Here is a 23,685-nt window from a genome sequence, read left to right on the forward strand (position 1 = left end):
CAAAATGAAAAACTAAGCCTAGATCCTTCTTAGTCAATCCAAAATGAAACTGTGGTGAGGTTTTTGAAATTTTCATGAAAAATGTGCTAAAATGAGGGTCCAAAGGTAGGGTAAACGGCCTCATCTCTAAGCAAGGTTTTTTTGACCTTGTCTAAATCAGCCAAATAACTTTCCTAAACATATATTCTATATATACGGACTATGTGCGCTGGTTTTTCCATTTTTTGATTTTTTTTAATTTGTTTTGCTCATTTGAATTCTGGTCAAACTTAACTTTGACCAAGATTTAAATAAGTGTAAAACATCAAAATGAAAAACTAAGCCTGGATCCTTCTTAGTCACTCTAAAATGAAGCTGTGGTGAGTTTTTTGAAATGTTCATGTTTATTTCCCCAAAACACTTCTCTTCACTTCATACAAAAGAGTTTGAGATACTCGAGATATCATACAATACACATGAACTTATCGCTTAAATGTATGTAAACCTTGTTTATCAGCTTAAATCGTTAGTATATGACATAAGAAGACTATGTGCGCAGGTTTTTTTATTTTTCTGATTTTTATTTAATTTATTATGCTCATTTGAAATCTGGTCAAACATACCTTTGACTGCTCCAAACCCCTCCCAAACCCCGCTAACCCTAGCGCTGAACCAGGACCGTTCATCTAACCCTAGCGCTGAACAAGGGCCGTCGATCTAACCCTTCTAGAAGGAATCTGTGGGGAGGAGGGGGGCGATCCGCGAGATGCAATCTGATTGGCTGGGAGATTCGTTTTTTTAAACAAATATCGGGTGCGCTGGATGGACCGTTGGGCCGTCTCGTTGTCTGGGCCTGAGACCGCTGAGACCGTAGTAAATAGCCTGTCTCAGCCTTTCCAGGCCTTGCATGCATGCATGGGAGGCGGCGACGTGCATAGGCTGCGACGTGGGTTTGCATGCGCGGGAGGCTACGACGTGCATGCATGCGAGCGAGGCGAGCGAGGCGTGCTAGGCGCGCTAAGCTAGTGAGGCCAGCTAGGTGGTTCAACGAGTCAGATGCACTGTCCGGCCAAAGAACTATGCAGTGATTCAAATGCGCGCACGCGCCCCATGCATGCATCGTTTTTGTGCAAAAATTTAAGAGTGCAAAGCGTAACGGATACACACACGCGTTCGGATTCACACACGCACCGTTCTCACCCTTTATCTCTTCCTCTCCCACCCACAGGCCTATAAATGGGGTGCCTATCTTCCTCTCCCACCCATAAGCCAGATCCGATCCATTCTCTCCAACTTCAAACACCCAATCGACCGAGCCCTCCCCAAGCGAGACCATGCAGTTCAACGGGCCGACCTTCAGTCGTCCGCCTGTCGTGCCGGAGTGGTGCTACCCACTGGGCGTGCTCATGGAGAGGGAGCTCCGCTTGTGGGCTTTTTCAAGGTGGAGGGGTTCCGTCGAACTCACCCGCGCCTTCCTCAAAGCCGGCTATGCCCACCTCCCATGGGGCTCGCCGAGGATGTTCATCGTCAACGAGGTTCGTGACCGCGGTGGCATCCTCCTACTGCTCACGGTCACCTTCACCAACCCGTTTGACGCGCGCGAGCTACTCGGCCAAGTCTTTTGGTGCGGCTACGAGGCCATCTTCTTCACCGTCTACAACATATACACCAACTACGAGAACATCTTCCCCACTCCAGCCGGGATGCACTCCCTTCCCTACGACGACGAGGTGGTGTGAAGATGAAGACGGTGTTGAAGGGGCGCGCGCGGCCAAAGTGGAAGGACGAGATCAAGATGAAGGCTGTTTCATTTTTTATTTGTTGCTTTTCTATGTCGTGTCGTGTCGTGTCATGTTTCGTCATGTGTCCGTGAACTATCCGTGAACTTATTATTGTAATGGTACTTGTGTTGCATCTTATCTAAGTTATTTATTAGGGTTTATTATGTGTGTTAAAAATGTCCATGCCCAAGCATATAATTTCTTCCCTAAACCAAGTCATGAAGCTCGAGAACTTGTGGTTGTCATTCAAAAGAGGGGGTGAGAAGCCCTCCGTTTTATTCAAAAAAAAGTCATGAACTAACATGCAAATTTATTCCGTTTAAATCCTAAACCAAGTGCCACTCTAACACTAAACCAAGTGCCACTCTAACCAAAACCATGTGGCAGTGCAAACATACATTTTCAACCTTTCAACCCTCCAAAATTTCAGTGCAAAACAAAGGAAAACCACTCTCATGCGTGTGCAAACATTCACGGTCTCACATTTTTTTGACAAATTTCACAGTCTCACTATGTATACATTCCTTCCCTACCCATGTCAAACTCTTGCCATATGTCCTAGCGGTTACCAGCGCAGCCCTAAACACCACAAACCCACGCGGTCTTGGGTTCGAGTCCCCAGCCGCACCAATTTTTTGTGCATTTTCCACCCTTCATTTTTTTGACAAATTTCACAGTGTCACTATGTATACATTGCTTCCCTACCCATGTCAAACTCTTGCCATCTGTCCTAGCGGTTACCAGTGCAGCCCTAAACACCACTAACCCATGCGGTCTTGGGTTCGAGTCCCCAGCCGCACCAATTTTTTGTGCATTTTCCACCCTTCATTGTTTAGACAAATTAGTTTCTACTCAATGTAATGCCCTTAAAAAAAATTTCATTTATTTTGGCACTAGGTGTAAACATCTACCAGAGCTGAGGCACATTTTCCATGACATTTTGGTCTTTGATTTAAATCACGGTGTATTTGAATTGGATTACTTAAATTGCTATTAAATATTTAACAGCTCCAAATAATTTCTAACCTTAATTGTTTGGCTCTAGAATAATTCATTAGATGCATTTCATTGATCAAAAGTTTCTGAATTCCTCATTTCTTCTCCTTTTTTTCAACATGGTCACTTCTTCTCTTTTTTTCAACATTTAAACAACTTTGACCAACATTTAAACTAGGTGAATTTCTCATACAATTTCAAGATTACAAATTCCTCCATAATTCATGCCTTTCCATACATTTTCAACATTACAACCAGTGCGATTACCATACCTACAAATGCCCAAAAGTATTTGCAAATGGGTATTGGTAGTGCTTGATCTTCAAACTTCCTAACCTTCTTCTTCAACATCCTAAGCTCAACAGCTAGCTCTGTGTCAGTGCGTGCTTCGCCCTCCATCTCTTCTTCCAGAGCTCGTGCTGCGGCCACTGTGGTTTGGGGCAGCATGCGCAACCATTCGTGATGCTCTTCTTGCAGTTCATTTATCAGAGTCTTGGCCAGAGCATCGACCCAAAGAAAGAAGCATGCCACCTGCATGAACACGAAACAGATCAATCGATTGCTCAAAGATCCCGACCATGAAAATGGTGCAATTGCCCCGATTCTTACCCCATTCTCGCTGCACACGTAGAACGGACGATTGTGGTTCCTTCATGTGTGAGAAACCCTCCGATCAACGCTCGCCCGACACCGTGGACAGACGAAGACAGGCATCTCCACACGCGCCCGGCTCTACATTCGCGAGGTGGCGCGGGAGTTTGCGGAAGACATGGAGCTCGGAGCCGAACGGGATCTCAACGCCGCCGCGCCCTCCACAGCTAGCTTCCCACCGCTGTCATGCTCTCTCTCTCTCTCGCCATGGTAAGCGCCGTGCTCTCTGTCGCCGTGGTCACCGCCGCTGTCGCCCGCTAATATAGCACACACCCGCAACGGCTCTAGGCTTAACGACTCTCTGCTAGGTCCTACAAGCCACACGTGCAACGTCTGAATAAAATTGGCCGCCTCTGCCGCGTGGTCCCACCTGTAAGGGACGAGTCAAAACATTGACCTGACGAAGATGCCAAAGTTCACAGAATGAGTCGGTGCGCATGGACTAGGGGCAAAACTTAGCACAATTTGCATCTGAGGGCAAAACTAAGCAGATGGACACCACTAAGGGCAAAAGGATAATTAACCCTACAAATAAACACCTTCTACAAGGTGCCAGGCACAAAGGCCAGGATCATTGGCCCGCCGCCCTAACGGTTGTTTTCAGATAACCAAATAAGGCCGCGCCATCGGTGCATTCCCCCTATACGGTATCACACCGTATGCTGACAAGATGAACCACGTTGGCTAGATTCCACGTGGTAAATCATCAGGCCAGCACCGGTAAAACACTCACGCCTGCATGCAAAGCCAAACCCCACCCTCAGAAGCGGGGATCATACAGCTGCAAGAGTAGCAAGTCGCGCATGCCTATCAATATTTTGATATGACAGCCAGCTATCCGGACACCAACTAAGGAGTCCGGGCTGCCTCTCGAATAGCGGCTGGGGTCACCAGGGTCCGATCAAGAACCTTTGGACCAACCACAAGAGGACGTTTGGCACCCTCCGCTCACTTACCTTCACAAACTAACTCTTATGCAGAACAGGTTTGGTGGCATGAAGTCGGCCCGGACACACAAGGACAGGACCACGCAGGTAGATGGCAGTTCAGATTCACTTTTGACCCATTCACATCCCCCTCCAGTCCGGCCACCACAGGTTCCGCCAGAAAACCATCTCTTTTTCATAATCATAAATCGCATTCATATGCATGGACATATCATATTACTATAATCCGTAGACTTAACTAAACATGCATTGGTCGTCGTTTATCATCGACGCCTCTTTGCCATAAAAGTGGCAGACACGATCTGTGTTACGCCCGGTTATGCCAGGGGCTCCACAGTACGGCAATAAAGTCCGAGCACCTTCTCGGTCGCTCGGCACCCCAAACTTATAGCACTATATGCATCAGCTCCGAATCATGTCTTGGGTCATTGGTTGGGTTTGCCCGGCTCCCATGTTTTGGTACCTTACGTTCCATTCCGTTGGCTAAGGTAGCACTGGGAGAACTATTGTGATTGTGTCCCGGATCTGCTGGACGAGCACCTTAGTAGAGAAAGCCGAAAACCGACTGTCATGATGCGGCGAGAGCTGGTCAGCTGTTCGAGAGGTTGCAAAATCCTTAAAGATTCATTCCACATAACGCCACTATAAAATGCGGATTGTGATGGATCGGTCTACCAATCAGGCACCAATAGAGCCCCTAGTCTGGTCTTCCGGACACTAGGGGCTGCGCCGACCATACTCGTATTCCTATGGCTAAGTGAGAGTAGTAAAGCCCTATAGTCCGATTGCCTGGTTCGTGGTGAGAAACGCCTCCTTATAAGGACCCAACAATGGGATAAAGAGTGTTCATAAATACCCCGAACACCCCCGTACTTCTCTCGTGGGGGCTGAAGCCGACGACTGGCCAACTCTCAGAATTTATATACAATAAACAGCTGCAAAGGAAGAACACATGTTCAAACCAAATAGGCAACATATAATAAAAGTGCCATTATCCCATATTACAAACGATGGCAAAAATGCCCTCAGGGAAATATAATGTCTTTGGTGCACTTGTCCGCCGCCAGGCGGGCACCCTTCATTACACCTTCATAATACAGTTCGGGCTTGCAATGCTCCTTACCCTCTGGTGGCCCCTCAGTTATCAGCTTTTCTGCGTCAAGCTTCCCCCAATGCACTTTTGCATGGGCAAGTGCCATTCGCGCACCTTCTATACAGACTGATCGCTTGATAATATGAAGCCGAGGACAGGCGCCCACAATCCGCTTGACAAGTTCGAAGAAACTGCTGGGAATTGGCTCTGCAGGCCACAGCCGGATGACCAAGTCCTTCATGGCTAGTTCGGCCGCCTGGTGCAGTTCGACCAGCTGCTTCAGCTGATCGATAAAAGGCACAGGATAGTTCGGCGCTAGATACTGCGACCAGAAGTTCCTCCCCGCAGACTCCCTCTCCTCGGACCGGTAAAATTGGGCCGCATCTGATATGCTACGAGGCAGATCCGCAAACGCCCCTGCAAAATCAAGAATTCAGCTTGCCGCTTAGAGTTCTCCATATTATAACATCATAACGGCCATAGATACAACAGGCCTTACCAGCCGCAACTTTCCGGGCCTCCTGAATGTCCCGTACAGCACCTCGGGCTTCTTCCCGAGCATCTTCCGTGGCTTGGAGAGCTTGGGTGAGTTCAGATTCTTTCCCTACTAAACTCTGCTCCAAGCTCTCTCTTTTCGTCACAGCATCCTGAAGCTCCCGCTCAGCTATGATGACCCTGGTCTCGTGTTTTTCACGCAGAGCCTGTTCGGTGGCAGCCTTCTCTTGGGCATCAGCCGCTGCTTTCTTCAGCGCCTCATATTCGACACTCACTCCTAGGGCGCATAGCATAAATACTTTTCAAATAGGCACACTTATTGATTTGTGCCCAACGCAAGACAATGTCCAAACATACCTTGCCTCTCCTCCAATTTCTTCTTCACACGGCCAAGTTCTCCTTCGGCCCGTCTCAGGATCTCTTTCAGCTCGTACACTTCCGCATCACGAGCGGCCGTCCTCTCCACAGACGCCTGTTTTAAAAAACATGGGTATACAGCACTAAAAGCTCCCATTACAACTGAGTATTTGATCCCCTACCCGGCTTTCTTTTGTCCGGACAGTGTATTAGGGGCTACTCCTCATATCATACTAATTCTTTAAAGGTTCCTTAGAAACCATACCTCAAAGGCCTTTATAAGGCCAAGACAGGACTCATTCAGCCCGCTTTCGGCAGCCTGAATCTTTCCAACCACCGCACCCATAAGGGTCCAATGTTCATCAACGACGAACGCGTTCTTTAACGCTGTCAACAGACCGCCCGACAGCTCGGCGTATACTAAGGTGGCCGGCGGAGTAGGCAAACCTCCCTCCATGGAGGATGGCCGCTGGCCCGATCCTGGAACCTTAGGGGCCTCTAGAACTTTATGCGGCCCCGAGTCTCTTTGAGACGACACCTCGGTGTCGCGCCGGACTTTGGAAAAGGAATCCCCGGAGGCGTCTCGCTCGCCACAGCATTCGAGCTCAATGAATCCTCCGATTAGGATTGTCTGGTAGGTGACCTTGCCAGGCTGTGTCTGGTTTATATAGACACCGGAGGAGGCTAGGATTACATAGAGTCGGTTACAGAGAAGGAGATCTATCATCCGAATCGCCAAGCTTGTCTTCCACGCAAAGGAGAGTCCCATCCGGACATGGATCGAAGTCCTGAGTCTTGTATCTTCATGGTCCAATAGTTCGGCTGTCCGGATACCCCCTTATCCAGGACTCCCTCAGTAGGGATTGACATGCAACGGATGCACTAGAGCTATAAGTTTATGAAATCTCAAAAAGAAACTAAGTGGGTGTGCATCCAACTCGCTTGCTCACGAAGACCTAGGGAAATTTGAGGAAGCCCATCATTGGAATATACAAGCCAAGTTCTATAATGAAAAATTCCCACTAGTATATGAAAGCGACAAAATAAGAGACTCTCTATCATGAAGATAGTAACATTGCCCCTTCTCTCTTTTTCTCTCTTTTTTTCTTTTCTCTTTGGCTTCTTTGGCCTCTCTTTTTATTTTGGCTTCTTTGGCCTCCTTTTTTTATTTCCTCACATGGGACAATGCTCTAATAATGATGATCATCACACTTCTATTTTCTTACAACTCAAAAAATTACAACTCGATACTTAGAACAAAAGCATGAATCTATGTGAATGCCTCCGGCGGTGTACCGGGATGTGCAATGACTCAAGAGTGACATGTATGAAAGAATTATGAAAGGTGGCTTTGCCACAAATACGATGTCAACTACATGATCATGCAAAGCAATATGACAATGACGAAACGTGTCATAATAAACAGAACGATGGAAAGTTGCATGGCAATATATCTCAGAATGGCTATGGAAATGCCATAATAGGTAGGTATGGTGGCTGTTTTGAGGAAGGTATATGGTGGGTGTATGGTAACGGCGAGAGTTGCGCGGCACAAGAGAGGCTAGCAATGGTGGAAGGTGAGAGTGTGTATAATGCATGGACTCAACATTAGTCATAAAGAACTCACATACTTAATGCAAAAATCTATTAGTCATCGAAACCAAGCACTACGCGCATGCTCATAGGGGAAGGGTTGGTAGGAGTTAAGCATCGCGCGATCCCGACGTCCACACAAAGGATGGCAATCAAAAAATACCTCATGCTTAAACTTTGTTACATAACGGTTCACCATACATGCATGCTACAGGAATCACAAACCTCAACACAAGTATTTCTCAAATTCACAATTACTCCACTAGCATGAATCTAATATCATCATCCTCATATCTCAAAACAATCCTAAAGAATCAAACTTCTCATAGTATTTTATGCACTTTATATGAAAGTTTTTATTATATCCTTCTTGGATGACTATCATATTAGGACTAAATATATAACCAAAGCAAATTATCATTCTGTTCTAAAAGACTCCCAAAATAATATAAGTGAAGCATGAGAGTTCATCAATTTCTATAAAATAAAGCCACCGCCGTGCTCTAAAAAGATATAAGTGAAGTACTAGAGCAATATTGCCTAGCTCAAATGATATAAGTGAAGCACATAGATTATTCTAATAAATCACGATTCATGCGTGTCTCTCCCAAAAGGTGTGTACAGCAAGGATGATTGTGGTAAACTAAAAAGCAAAGACTCAAATCATAAAAGACGCTCCAAGCAAAACACATATCATGTGGTGAATAAAAATATAGCCTCAAGTAAAGTTACCGATAGACGAAGACGAAAGAGGGGATGCCTTCCAGGGCATCCCCAAGCTTAGGCTCTTGGTTGTCCTTGAATATTACCTTGGGGTGCCTTGGTCATCCTTAAGATTAGGCTCTTGCCACTCCTTATTCCATAGTCCATCAAATCCTTACCCAAAACTTGAAAACTTCACAACACAAAACTCAACAGAAAATATGTAAGCTCCGTTAGTATAAGAGAATAAATCACCACTTTAAGGTACTGTTGAAAACTCATTCTTTATTTATATTGGTGTAATATCTACTGTATTCCAACTTTTCCATGGTTCATACCCCCCGATACTACCCGTAGATTCATCAAAATAAGCAAACAACACATAGAAAACAGAATCTGTCAAAAATAGAACAGTCTATAGTAATCTGTAACTCTCAAATACTTCTGTAGCTCCAAAAAATCTGAAAAATTAGGACAACCTGATAAATTTGTGTACCAATCCAGATCAAAAATAATCAGATCAAAAGCACATTTCAATAAAATCCTGGAAATTATTTACTTGGCGGAAAAGTTTCTATTTTTCAGCAGAATCAACACAACTATCACTGCTAACCCGCAAGTATACGGGATAGTTGTAGCCTCTTTCGATAAGTAAGAGTGTCGAACCCAACGAGGAGCTAAAGGTAGAACAAATAACCTCTCAAGTCCTATCTGCCACTGATACGACTCTACGCATGCTTAGTGTTCGCTTTACCTAGAACAAGTATGAAACTAGAAGTACTTTGTAGGTGTTATAGGATAACTTTGCAAGATAATAAAAAGCACGTAAATATAAACTAGGGGCTGTTTAGATAAAGAGAAAATAAAGTAAATATAGCGAGTGTGGGTAAGTGGTGGTAGGAGTTGTGGAATTTCCCCTAAGCAATTGACTATGTTACTAGATCGGTAATCACTATTGCAATTCTATTTGAGGGAGAGGCATGAGCTAACATGCGTTCTTTACTTGGATCATATGCACTTATGATTGGAACTCTAGCAAGCACCCGCAACTACTGAAGATTCATTAAGGTAAAACCCAACCATAGCATTAAAGCATCAAGTCCCCTTTATCCCATATGCACACAACCTACTTACTCGGGTCTGTGCTTCTGTCACTCACGCCACCCACCATAAGCAAATCATAAACATATTGCAAACCCTACAGCGGGAATCCCTCACGCTTGCGCAACACGGAGGGCACAATAGGACAGCACCAATAATAAAACATGCAACTCAAACCAATCATAGCAATTCATCAATCACCGGTAGGACAACGAAAATCTACTCAGACATCATAGGATGGCAACACATCATTGGATAATAATATGAAGCATAAAGCACCATGTTCAAGTAGAGGGTACAGCGGGTTGCGGGAGAGTGGACCGCTGAATACAGATGGGGGAAGGTGATGGAGATGTTGGTGAAGATGGCGGAGTTGTTGGTGAAGATCGTGGTGATGATGTTGGCCTCCGCCAGCGCTCCGGCGCCACCGGAAGCAAGGGGGAGAGAGCCCCCCTTCTTCCTCTTCTTCCTTGACTTTCTCCCTAGATGGGAGAAGGGTTTCCCCTCTGGTCCTTGGCTCCCATGGCTTGGGATGGGAGAGAGCCCCTCCGAGATTGGATCTATCTCTCTGTTTCTGCATTCTGGAATTCTGCCCTGGCACCGTTTCTTTTATATCTGGAGATCCGTAACTCCGATTGGATTGAAACCTTCGCCCAGATCGTTTTCTGAAAATTAGCTTTCTTGCGGCCAAAGAAGGGCATCAACCGCCTTACGGGTGGCCCACGAGGGTGGGGGTGCGCCCACCTAAAGTGGGCGTGGGCCCCTATCTCGTGGCCACCTCACGCATCGTCTCGCATTGATTCTTCCTCCCAAAAATCACAAATATTCCAAAATAATTCTCCGTCCGTTTTTATCCCGTTTGGACTCTGTTTGATATGGGGTTTCTGCGAAACATAAAACATGCAACACACAGGAACTGGCACAGGGCACTGGATCAATATGTTAGTCCCAGAAAATGGTATAAAAAGTTGGCAAAAGTATATGAAAGTTGAATAATATTGGCATGGAACAATCAAAAATTATAGATACGACAAAGACGTATCAACATCCCCAAGCTTAATTCCTGCTCGTCCTCGAGTAGGTAAGTGATAAAAAAGATAATTTTTGATGTGGAATGCTACCTAGAATAATCTTGATCATATGTCTAATCATGGCATGAATATTAAGACACGAGTGATTCAAAGCAATAGTCTATCATTTGAAATAAAAATAATAATACTTAGGGCATCCGAACAAACAATCATGTCTTTCAAAATATCAATGCTTCAGAAAGTTATCCCTACAAAATCATATAGTCTTGTATGCTCCCTTTTCTTAACACAAGGTACCCCTCATGCCTATCCCGGTGTCAAGCAAGCAATTGTTTCATACTTTAGTATTCTCAAACTTTTTCAACTTTCATGCAATACATGAGCGTGAGCCATGGATATAGCACTATGGGTGGAATAGAATATGATGATGGAGGTTATGTGGAGAAGACAAAAAGGGAGAAAGTCTCACATCGACGCGGCTAATCAACTGGCTATGGGGATGCCCATCAATTGATGTCAATGCGAGGAGTAGGGATTGCCATGCAACAGATGCACTAGAGCTATAAGTGTATGAAAGCTCAAACTTAAACTAAGTGGGTGTGCATCCAACTTGCTTGCTCACGAAGACCTAGGGCATTTGAGGAAGCCCATCGTTGTAATATACAAGCCAAGTTCTATAATGAAAAATTCCCACTAGTATATGAAAGTGACAACATAAGAGACTCTCTATATGAAGAACATGGTGCTACTTTGAAGCACAAGTGTGGAAAAAGGATAGTAGCATTGCCCCTTTTTTCTTTTTTCTTTCTTTTTTTCTTTTTCTTTTCTTTTGGGTGGGCTTCTTTGGCCCCCTTTTTTATTTACGCTTCTTTGGACTTTCCTTTTTTTTTCTCTTTTTTTCTTTTTCTTTTTTTTCATGGGGCAATGCTCTATAATGATGATCATCACACTTTTATTTACTTACAACTCAATATTACAACTTGATACTAGAACAAAGATATGACTCTATATGAATGCTTCCGGCGGTGTACCGGGATGTGCAATGATCTAGCATAGCAATGACATCAAAAAACGGACAAGCCATGAAAACATCATGCTAGCTATCTTACGATCATGCAAAGCAATATGACAATGAATGCTCAAGTCATGAATATGATGATGATGGAAGTTGCATGGCAATATATCTCGGAATGGCTATGGAAATGCCATAATAGGTAGGTATGGTGGCTGTTTTGAGGAAGATATAAGGAGGCTTATGTGTGATAGAGCGTATCGTATCACAGGGTTTGGATGCACCGGCGAAGTTTGCACTGACTCTCGAGGTGAGAAAGGGCAATGCACGGTACCGAAGAGGCTAGCAATGATGGAAAGGTAAAAGGCGTATAATCCATGGACTCAACATTAGTCATAAAGAAATCACATACTTATTGCAAAAAATTATTAGCCCTTGAAAAAAAGTACTATGCGCATGCTCCTAGGGGGAGGTTGGTAGTAGTTACCATCGCGCGCCCCCCACCTTCACGCAAAGATAAACAATCAAAATACAATGCACGCCAATTTGGTTACATAGTTAGTAGACCATACGTGCATGCTTCAGGAATCACAAATATTAACACCAACATCCTTACTAAACACAACCATCTACTAGTACCTCCCACATATTATCACCTCTATCTCGCAAAACTATTGCAAGGAATCAAACATATCATATTCAGCGATCTACAAGTTTATGTAGGATTTTATGACTAACCATGTGATTGACCAATTCCTGTCATCTCTCTAAATTGATATAAGTGAAGCAATAGAGTTTAATTCTTTCTACAAAAGATATGCCCACGCTCTAACAAATATAAGTGAAGCAAAAGAGCATTCTACAAATGGCGGTTTTCTATGTGAAGAGAAACAGGCAATCCAAATTTCAAATGATATAAGTGAAGCACATGAAGCATTCTATACAGCCATACTCAAAAGATTTAAGTGAAGTGCAATGAGAATTCTATAAATCAACCAAGGACTATATCATACCAGCATGGTGTATAAAATAAGAGTAAAAACTAAATGCAGAAGACGCTCCAAGATTCGCACTTATCACATGAACGAAACGAATACGAAAACATACCGATACTTGTTGAAGAAAGAGGGGATGCCTTCCAGGGCATCCCCAAGCTTAGACGCTTGAGTCTCCTTGAATATTTACTTGGGGTGCCTTGGGAATCCCCAAGCTTGAGCTCTTGCCTCTCTTCCTTTTCCTCATATCAAGACCTCCTTGCTTAGACACTTCATCCACACAAAACTTCAACAGAAAACTCGGTAAGATCCGTTAGTATAATAAAGCAAATCACCACTCTAAGTACTGTTGCAAACCAATTCATATTTTGTTTTTGCATTGTGTCTACTGTAATATAACTTTTCCATGGCTTAATCCACTAATATAAATTGATAGATTCATCAAAACAAGCAAACTATGCATCAAAAACATAATCTGTCAAAAACAGAACAGTCTGTAGCAATCTGAACATTCACCATACTTCTGTTACCCCCAAAAATTCTACCAAAATTAGGAAAAATAAAAGGTTTTATAGCAAGACAGTGCAAAAAGAATCAGAATCAATTGACATTCCAGTTAAAAATATAAAATCGCGCACTACAGCCAAAGTTTCTGTCCTGCACCGTACAAACCAACAAGCATTGTAAACAAACCTAAAGGCAAACCTTAGCACATTATTTTTATAATACAATGGAAATTTACAAGGGGATAATTATTTTTGATGAATAGTTTCTGTAATCAAGATTCACAAAGTTTCCGTGAGCATGAACAAAGTTCAAGGCTAGCTCCCACTTCAACAATGCTTATCTTTCTCACTTTCACTTTCCTTTTTGAAAAGTTTTTAGGTTCCCCTCTTTATTTTTTTGTTTTTAAACTATATAAAAGCACTCAACAGAAATAAATGACTCTCTAAAACTTCTGGGTTGTCTCCCTGGCAGCGCTTTCTTTAAAGCCATTAAGCTAGGCATTTAGTGCTCAAGTAATGAATCCACCCGGATCCCAAGGTATATCAAAGCCAATTTTAATTAACAATGATTTGTAATTTAGTAGTGAGCACAAAGTAACATATATCAAGCAAAAACGAAGTCTAACTCTCTTCCTATGCATCAGCATGTCATAAAAGAACAATTCATGCACACATAGTAAAGGCCAATGCATAGTATAAGCAGTTTCTTGCAATTCTATCATGTTGGAAACATAGAGAGGTGGAGATATAGTTCCTCTCTCATAATAATTGCAAGTAGGAGAAGCAAGCACGTCCATATTACATTCATCAAAATCATCATGTGCAATGGTAAAAGGCAACCCATCAATATAATCCTTAATAAGCACAAACTTCTCCGATATAGTGTAGTTTGGAGAATTCAAAAGGATAATAGGACTATCATGCATGGGTGCAATAGCAACAATTTCATGTTTAACATAAGGAACTATAGCAAGTTCATCTCCATAAGCATAATTCATATTGGCATCTTGGCCACAAGCATAGCAAGCATCATCAAAAAGGGATATTTCAAGAGAATCAACGGGATCATAGCAATCATCCTTCGGTAAGCACGAAGGGGAATTAAACAATGTATGAGTTGAAGAGTTACTCTCATTAGAAGGTGGGCACGGGTGATCAATCAGCTCTTCCTCCTTTTGTTCTTCGCTCTCCTCATTATCTTTTTCATCCAATGAGCTCACAGTTTCATCAATTTCTTCTTCCATAGCTTCTTGCAAAATATTAGTCTCTTCTTGGACAACGGAGACTTTCTCAATAAATGCATTAAAATAATAACTGTATTCATAATTTTCATAGCAATATCTAAGTATAGCAAGATTTTCGGGCCTATAAACATCATCATCTAAAGCTTCATACTTTTCAAACAAAGATTCAATTTCATAAGCAGCCTTAAAAGCAATAAATTCTTCTATTTGTTCCACATCATAGTAATCATATATACCATTAGCATAAGAAGCTAATGTTTCATTATCATTAAATTTGCACGAAAAGGGAAGGTGTGGAGCCTTCATCCTAGAGCAACAAGTAATATCATATCTCAAGCATAGATCCCGGGCATACCAACGCAATATAATAAATTGATCACATAAATAGTTTCCCTTTTTGTGTCGAGCGATAATTCCTAAAGTATTCACGTTGATCCAACATGTCTCCCATTATAAAGTTAAATGGGGTTTTCTCAGGATTATCAAACTAGTACATAATATCTTTCACATAATGAGAATCGAGGGTTTTAGGAGTTACCCCATCCCTATGAGTAGAAAGTATACCTAATGTTTTTGGTATTTTGTGTTCCACATCCATAACTAAAGATAGAGAACAACTAAGAACAACAAATAAAAATTACTTAGTGATAAAGCAAACAAGCACACACGAGAATATTCACCCCACGCTATTGCTCCCCGGCAATGACGCCAGAAAAAGGTCTTGATAACCCGCAAGTATATGGGATAGTTGTAGCCTCTTTCGATAAGTAAGAGTGTCGAACCCAACGAGGATCTAAAGGTAGAAAAAATATCCTCTCAAGTCCTATCTGCCACTGATACGACTCTATGCATGCTTAGTGTTTGCTTTACCTAGAACAAGTATGAAACTAGAAGTACTTTGTAGGTGTGATAGGATAACTTTGCAAGATAATAAAAAGCATGTAAATATAAACTAGGGGCTGTTTAGATAAAGAGGCAATAAAGTAAATATAGCGAGTGTGGAAAAGTGGTAGTAGGAGTTGTGGAATTGTCCCTAAGGAATTGACTATGTTACTAGACCGGTAATCACTATTGCAATTCTATTTGAGGGAGAGGCATAAGCTAATATACTTTCTCTACTTGGATCATATGCACATATGATTGGAACTCTAGCAAGCATCCGCAACTACTAAAGATTCATTAAGGTAAAACCCAACCATAGCATTAAAGCATCAAGTCCCCTTTATTGCATACGCAAAGAACCTACTTACTCGGGTCTATGCTTCTGTCACTCATGCCACCCACCCTAAGCCAATCATAAACATATTGCAAACCCTATAGCGGGAATCCCAGACGCTTGCGCTACACGGAGGGCACAATAGTACCACACCAATAATAAAGCATGCAACTCAAACCAATCATAGCAATTCATCAATCACCGGTAGGACAACGAAAATCTACTCGGACATCATAGGATGGCAACACATCATTGGATAATAATATGAAGCATAAAGCACCATGTTCAAGTAGAGGGTATAGCAGGTTGCGGGAGAGTGGACCGCTGAATACAGATGGGGGAAGGTGATGGAGATGTTGGTGAAGATGGCGGAGGTGTTGGTGAAGATCGCGGTGATGATGATGGCCTTCGGCAGCGCTCTGGCGCCACCGGAAGCAAGGGGGAGAGAGCCCCCTTCTTCTTCTTCTTCTTCTTCTTCTTTCTTGACCTTATCCCTAGATGGGAGAAGGGTTTCCCCTCTGGTCCTTGGCTCCCATGGTTTGGGAGGGCGAGATCCCCTCCGAGATTGGATCTATCTCTCTGTTTCTGCGTTCTGGAATTCTGCCCTGGCACCGTTTCTTTTATATCTGGAGCTCCGTAACTCCGATTGGATTGAAACCTTCGCCTAGATCGTTTTCCAAAAATTAGCTTTCTTGCGGCCAAAGAAGGGCATCAACCGCCTTACGGGTGGCCCACGAGGGTGGGGGGCGCGCGCACCTAAAGTGGGCGTGGGCCCTATCTCGTGGCCACCTTGGGCATCGTCTCGCGTTGATTCTTCCTCCCAAAAATCACAAATATTCCAAAACAATTCTCCGTCCGTTTTTATCCCGTTTGGACTCCGTTTGATATGGGGTTTCTGCGAAACATAAAACATGCAACACATAGGAACTGGCACTGGGCACTGGGTCAATATGTTAGTCCCAAAAAATAGTGTAAAAAGTTGCCAAAAGTATATGAAAGTTGAATAATATTGGCATGGAACAATAAAAAATTATAGATACGACGGAGACATATCAATCACCGTAAGCTATCCTATAGCTTAACTTGGCACAAACACTAATTAAAACACAAAACGACATCTAAACAGAGGCTAGATGAATTATTTATTACTAAACAGGAACAAAAAGCAAAGAACAAAAATAAAATTGGGTTGCCTCCCAACAAGCGCTATTGTTTAACGCCCTTAGCTAGGCATTGATAATTCTAATGATGCTCTCATAATGGAGAAGAATTGAAGCACAAAGAGAGCATCATGAAATAGGTGACAAACACATCTAGGTCTAACATACTTCCAATGCACATGCATTTTATAAGCAAACTAATTATCAAGGCAAGCAAAAACTAGCATATGCAAGGAAGAAGAGAGAGACGATAGCAGTCTCAACATGAAGAGATGTAATTTAGTAATATGAAAATTTCTACAACCATATTTTCCTCTCTCATAATAATTACATGTCGGATCATAAGAAAATTCAACAATATAGCTATCACATAACATATTCTCAACATGATCCACATGCATGCGAGGTTGACACTCTTCCAAAATAGTGGGATTAACATTAACTAAAGTCATGACCTCTCCAAACTCACTTTTACCAAAAAAAATCATAAGATTGAACATTCTCCAAATATGTGGGATCTAAAGTTGACACTATTCCAAACCCACTTTCCATATTATTTCAAACACTATTATCAATCTCATATTCATCATGGGGCTTAAATAAATTTTCAAGATCATACGAAGAATCACCCCAATCATGATCATTGCAACAAGTAGTGGATATAGCAAAACTATCATCCCCAAGCTTGGGGTTTTGCATATCATTAACATAATTGGCATTAATAGAATTTATAGTAACATCATTTCAATCATGCTTTTCATTCAAAGATCTATCATGAATCACTTCATAAAGCACTTCATCACAATTTTCAGATTCACGAATTTCAAGCAAAACCTCATAAAGATAATCTAGTGCACTCAAATCACTAGAAATTGGTTCATCGTAATTAGATCTCTTGGAAAGATTAGCAAGTGGATGAGGATCCATAAACTTATAGCAAGCGAAGATGCAAGCAAAAAAGAAGGCACATGGTAAGACAAGCGAACAAAAGATCAAACGGAAGAAGGGTGAAGAAAAGGCAAATCTTTTCGAAAATCATTTTAGAAGCGGGGAGAGGAAAACAAGAGGTGAATGGCGAATAATGTAATGCAAGAGATGAGAGTTTATGATGGGTTCTTGGTATGGCTTGACTTGGCGTAGATCTCCCTAGCAACGGCGCTAGAAATTCTTCATTTTACCCCTTGAGCTTGTGTTGGTTTTTCCCTTGAAGAGGAAAGGGTGATGCAGCAAAGTAGAGTAAGTATTTCCCTTAGTTTGAGAACCAAGGTATCAATATAGTAGGAGACAATGCACAAGTCACCGAATACCTGCACAAACAATCAAACAAACTTGCACCCAATGCAATAAAGGGGTTTTCAATCCCTTCACTGTTACTTGCAAAAGTGAGATCTGATGGAGATAGATAAACGGTAAAGTAAATATTTTTGGAATTTTTGGTTTATAGATCGGAAAGAAAAAGATTGCAAAATAGTAGATCGGAAACTAATATGATGGAAAAGAGAACTTATATGATGGAAAAGAGACCCGGGGGCCATAGGTTTCACCAGTGGCTTCTCTCAAGATAGCAAATAATACGGTGGGTGAACAAATTACTGTCGAGCAATTGATAGAAGAGCGCATAATTATGATGATATCTAAGGCAATGATCATGAACATAGGCATCACATCCGTGTCAAGTAGACCAAAATGATTCTGCATCTACTACTATTACTCCACACATCGACCGCTATCCAGCATGCATCTAGAGTATTAAGTTCATAAAGAATGGAGTAACGCATTAAGTAAGATGACATGATGTAGAGGAATTAACTCAAGCAATATGATGAAAACTCCATCTTTTTATCCTTGATGGCAACAATACAATATGTGCCTTGCTGCCCCTACTGTCACTGGGAAAGGACACCACTATATTGAACCCAAAGCTAAGCACTTCTCCCATTGCAAGAAAAAACAATCTAGTAGGCCAAACTAAACCAATAATTTGAAGAGACTTGCAAAGATATCAAATCATGCATATAAGGATTCAGAGAAGATTCAAATAATACTCGTAGATAATCTAATCATAAATCCACAATTCATCGGATCTCGGAAAACACACCGCAAAAGAGTATTACATTGAATAGATCTCCAAGACATCGAGGAGAACATGGTATTGAGAATCAAAGAGAGAGAAGAAGCCATCTAGCTACTAGCTATGGACCTGTATGTCCGTGGTAAACTACTCATGCTTCATCGGAAGGGCAATGGTGTTGATGTAGAAGCCCTCCATGATCGAATCCCCCTCCGGTAGGACGCCGGAAAAGGCCCCTAGATGGGATCTCATGGGTGCAAAAGGTTGCAGCGTTGGAAAAGTGTTTTCGTGGATCCACCTGATGGTTTTGGGGTATAACAGTATATATGGGCGAAAGAATTAGGTCAGGAGACCCCATGAGGGGCCAACAAGACAAGGGGGCACGCCCTACCCCCTAGGCGCGCCCTCCACCCTTGTGGCCGCCTCGTGGCTCCTCCGACTTCATCTCCAAGTCTCCTGGTTTGCTTCTGGTCCAAGAAAGATCATCGCGAAAGTTTTATTCCGTTTGGACTCCGTTTGGTATTCCTTTTCTGTGAAACTCTAAAACAGGCAAAAAAACAAAAACTGACACTAGGCTCTAGGTTAATAGGTTAGTCCCAAAAATAATATAAAATAGCATATTAATGCATATAAAACATCCAAAACAGATAATATAATAGCATGGAACAATAAAAAATTATAGATACGTTGGAGACGTATCAAACGCTGGCACCAAATAACAATTATTCAGGTCTAAAACTAATTCCGAAGGTAAATGTAGAGGTAGCGTTGCCGACGGCGATCACATCGACCTTGGAACCATTCACTACAAAAAAATACACTTCCGTGATGATACGTGTTTGTCACTATAGGTCGTGTTTTTTGTCATGCATGTACATCCTTGACGATTTTATGACAGAATCAAGATAGTCATACATGTGCTATCGTAGAAGTGTTCCATGACATTACCAAAATTATCATCACAGAAGTGTCCACTTCCATGACGATAAATCGCGCGTCACAGAAGTGCTTTCATCAAGGGTCACCGACACGTGGCATCCACCATATCGGAACGCCGTTAAGCTATCGGGTCGGGTTTTGGATCCGATAACCTGTTAACAACCCCGACCAATGAAAAAATTCCATGTGTAAAATTCTTATTGGCCGGACAAAACACGTGTCAGCTTGTCAGTGGGTCAGATAGGCGCCTATGATATGTCGACACATGCCACTACCCACCACTGGCCCATTTAGCTTACAAAGCCGGCCTGTTTGACTTGGTCAAAAGTTAACGGGCTGGCCCATAAAAAGCCTGTTAACAGTCTCTTCACAAATAGCCCATTTTACAGCCCGGTAACTCACGGCCCGTTAGGCCCTAACAGAAACCGCCCAACAACGTCATGTGGGCCGTCGAATATAACACCAGCCCATTTCACTTTCAGCCCATGTATGGCCCACGACGTCTTTCGGCCCATATGAGGCCTTCGTATCTTTAGGCCCTTTAGAGGCCCACGGTGACTCTAGCCCATAATGAACAATAATTTTCATTGTACCCCTTAACGGCCCGTGATTCACATGGGCCGTTTCCAGCCCGTGTTAGCTTTCGGCCTATTAACGACCCATACGTTCTTGGGCTCCTTTCCGGCCCTCAATTACTTCTGGCCCGTTACTGGCATGTTCCCCTAATGGGCCAAATTCGGCCAATGGCAAGAGTCGGCCCGTTTCTGGCCTGTTAACCCGTTGCGCCATTTCCAGCCCATCCTATATTCTGGCCCATTAACGACCCGTTATGCCTGTGACAGAAGTAATCCTTTGTTTTCCTCCGGCCTGTTAACGGCCCATTACCGTGCTACTCCGATACCAATTACGCCTATTTACGGCCCATGTAGACCCATTTATCCGACGGCCCGAGGCCCACCGATTCTACGGCCCTGTTGGAGGCCCATTTATCGACGGCCCGTAGGAGATCCATGGATCCTACGGTCCGTATATGGACCATGGTTGTTGCAGCCACTAGAAAACCAGGGAAAAAGAAGACTAGGAAATAAATAAGGACAAAACTAACGCTAGGCTATTAAGGCGATTGCACAGATTACATCCACTCAGCATCAAAGATCGCCACCAGTGCAAATATAGGAAACACCCTACACTATTCAAAAATGGCTTGTTGTTTTCTTCAGCCGGTGGCTGCACATTAAGAACAAATTTTGTATCGCACCAAAACAAATACAACTAAAACAAAAGGAAGGTTGGCATAAAACTTAACAGTCTAGCAGATAAATGCACCACCAGAAGTTCAGAAGCTCAGTTCATTTGACCTGACTGTTACGTTTTCATGTTGTATTGTCCGACGGAGAACCATAACCCTCGCCTTCATTTCTCCTAGGCTCCTGAACAACATAGAAAATGTCTCATAGTCTGGTTTCAAAACCATGCATATCTTGACGACATCGAACAATGTCTCTCCTTGTTTCACAAAGGGTCTCTGTTAGGGAATGGACTTGTGTCTGGAGTGCAGATACAACATTGCTTTGAGCTTGCATATCTTGATCATGAGGCAGTTTGGATGAGATTGCCTTAACAACCAACCTAGTATTACGCAGGAACGTGCTTTTGGCACTGTTAGTGGACAGGTACTGACCCACTGCAGCAAGAGCTGACATTGCGGTTATAGTTGCCTCGCCACCTTTAGAAGGTGGCGGTTCCACCATTTTTTTTCATAGCTCACTGAAAAGTTGAGTTTTTACACTAGTAGTACCAGAACAGAAGATATTAAGGAGGCAGCAAAACCAAACAAAATAGCTTTGGTCTATATACAAAACTTATTTTGGCGAACCCATGTAAAATATTAGTTGTATTTTATTGCAAAGTACATAATAAAACCAGGTTCCAAACATATGACCATGTACCATCGCTAATGTATTGTCTATTTCTTCACATTGTATTGAGGGCTAAGGATAAATAGACGAAGTTTATAATACGGTAAGCATAGTATGACATCATTCATATCACAAAACAACTGAGAACAGACAAACAGGCAATTGTAACATTGTGTGGGCAAGTCCAGCACGGAACTAGATTATGGGTCAAGATCAAAGGAACATCACTCCTCTCTTTTAAACCTTGTAAGGTGCAATGATACACTAAGACAATTGTGTATAAAATTCAAAAGAGTAATAGACATTGGCTACAAACCATGCAGTTCAAGGCACGAGTCAGAGTAAGTAGTAGTTAAAATGCATGAGGATTAAGGACTTACAACAGCGGCTTTGACTGGTGTAGTCATGCCCTTCTTCTTGCTGGTGTGACAGTCCTTGAAGATTTCCACAGCATTTGGTTCAGGTACTTTTTGGTCCTTGCGGGCTTTCCTCTGCGTTTGGAACAAGTCAATATAGATCTGATAATATGGTACAATGAAAAGAGTGAAACAACAGCTAATTACAAGAGCCTCGCAGTGTGCAATATAGCTACGAGATCCTGTCGTCTATTGGAATTTCACTTTCGTACGGTTGGCCTTGTTCTTTGAACAGTTCACCTACAAGAAGATAGATTTGTGTGGCACATGCGTAAATAGGACTTCAACATGTGATCTGATCACATATATATAATGTACCTGATACTTCGGATCAGACCAGTGTTTAACGAGGCCCCTCCAGTCTTCATCCGATATATTTTCCATTGGAGATGTTTGGGAAAGTTCACTGTTAGCCTTGCCTTCAAAGTGAGTTTTCCTCAAGTTATACCAATACTGTCGCATAGCAGACTTGAAAACATGGGTGCAAGCTTGTCTGGTTGCATCATCTTGGCTATCCAACTTCAACCTCATATGTTGAAAATTATGGGAGTCTCAATATCAGCAACCTAGAAAGTATGGGACAGAGCAAGATGATATTACTAGTTTCCATACATAACCATACTTACAGATAAATGGTCGAGGAAGGTGTTGAACTGGGTTTCGTCTTTGTCATTCCTATACTTAATCCATGTTGGGAGGATACGTACATGACACCTAACGGCAACCGTTGCCTCTGATACTAACTTGGCCGACTCTGTAGCATCACGTGGCCTTTTTAAACCTGCCTCAAAACGGATCGCCATTCTTCCTCCTCTAGATTTAGTTACCCTATCAAGCATTATCCCTGATGTTTGTTTCCTCTTGCGCCTAGGTGCTAGTCCAACAACGAACATAGGAAGTGTTAGTGTACATCAAACTGTGAGACTACATATAAAGAAGCATGCAACTGTAAATTGACTCCAGCAACTACCTTCTTGCTGTTGAAGCTCACAAGGTTCATCTGATCTTGCCAACTCGTCTTGTGTCAAGAGTGCTTGGGAAGTAGTGTCAGGTGGCAAGGGATCTTGGGAACGTGCTGCTAGCTCAGTTGATGCACGAGTAACTCGTGCAGCTGGTAGTACTATGGTAGGTGTTGCAAGAACTAGGGCTGTCTTTGCTTGTTTGGTGGCAGTTATTTGTTTCTATTTGGCTTTTTTTGCAGCTCCTGTAGCATGGGATGCCCTGTTTGTAGAATTTTCCGCTGGACTTTGACCTTCTATTGCACCATCAGTACCAGCAGGATCTGCAAGATTCATCCGCTTCTCATTCCCTGCCATTCTGTGTTTCTTCCTGTTTCTCTGTGCCATGTTAAGTCAAGCCGACAAGAAAAACAAATAATAATTTAGTTCTTCAGAACAAATTAATGCGTGATGCAAACGAACTGAACTTTGATGTTAGACAACCACATGATAGGAGGATGTAATATGTATGAAAAACATGAC

The sequence above is a fragment of the Triticum dicoccoides genome, chromosome 1B, assembly GCF_002162155.2.
Source record: "Triticum dicoccoides isolate Atlit2015 ecotype Zavitan chromosome 1B, WEW_v2.0, whole genome shotgun sequence".
NCBI lineage: Eukaryota > Viridiplantae > Streptophyta > Magnoliopsida > Poales > Poaceae > Triticum > Triticum dicoccoides.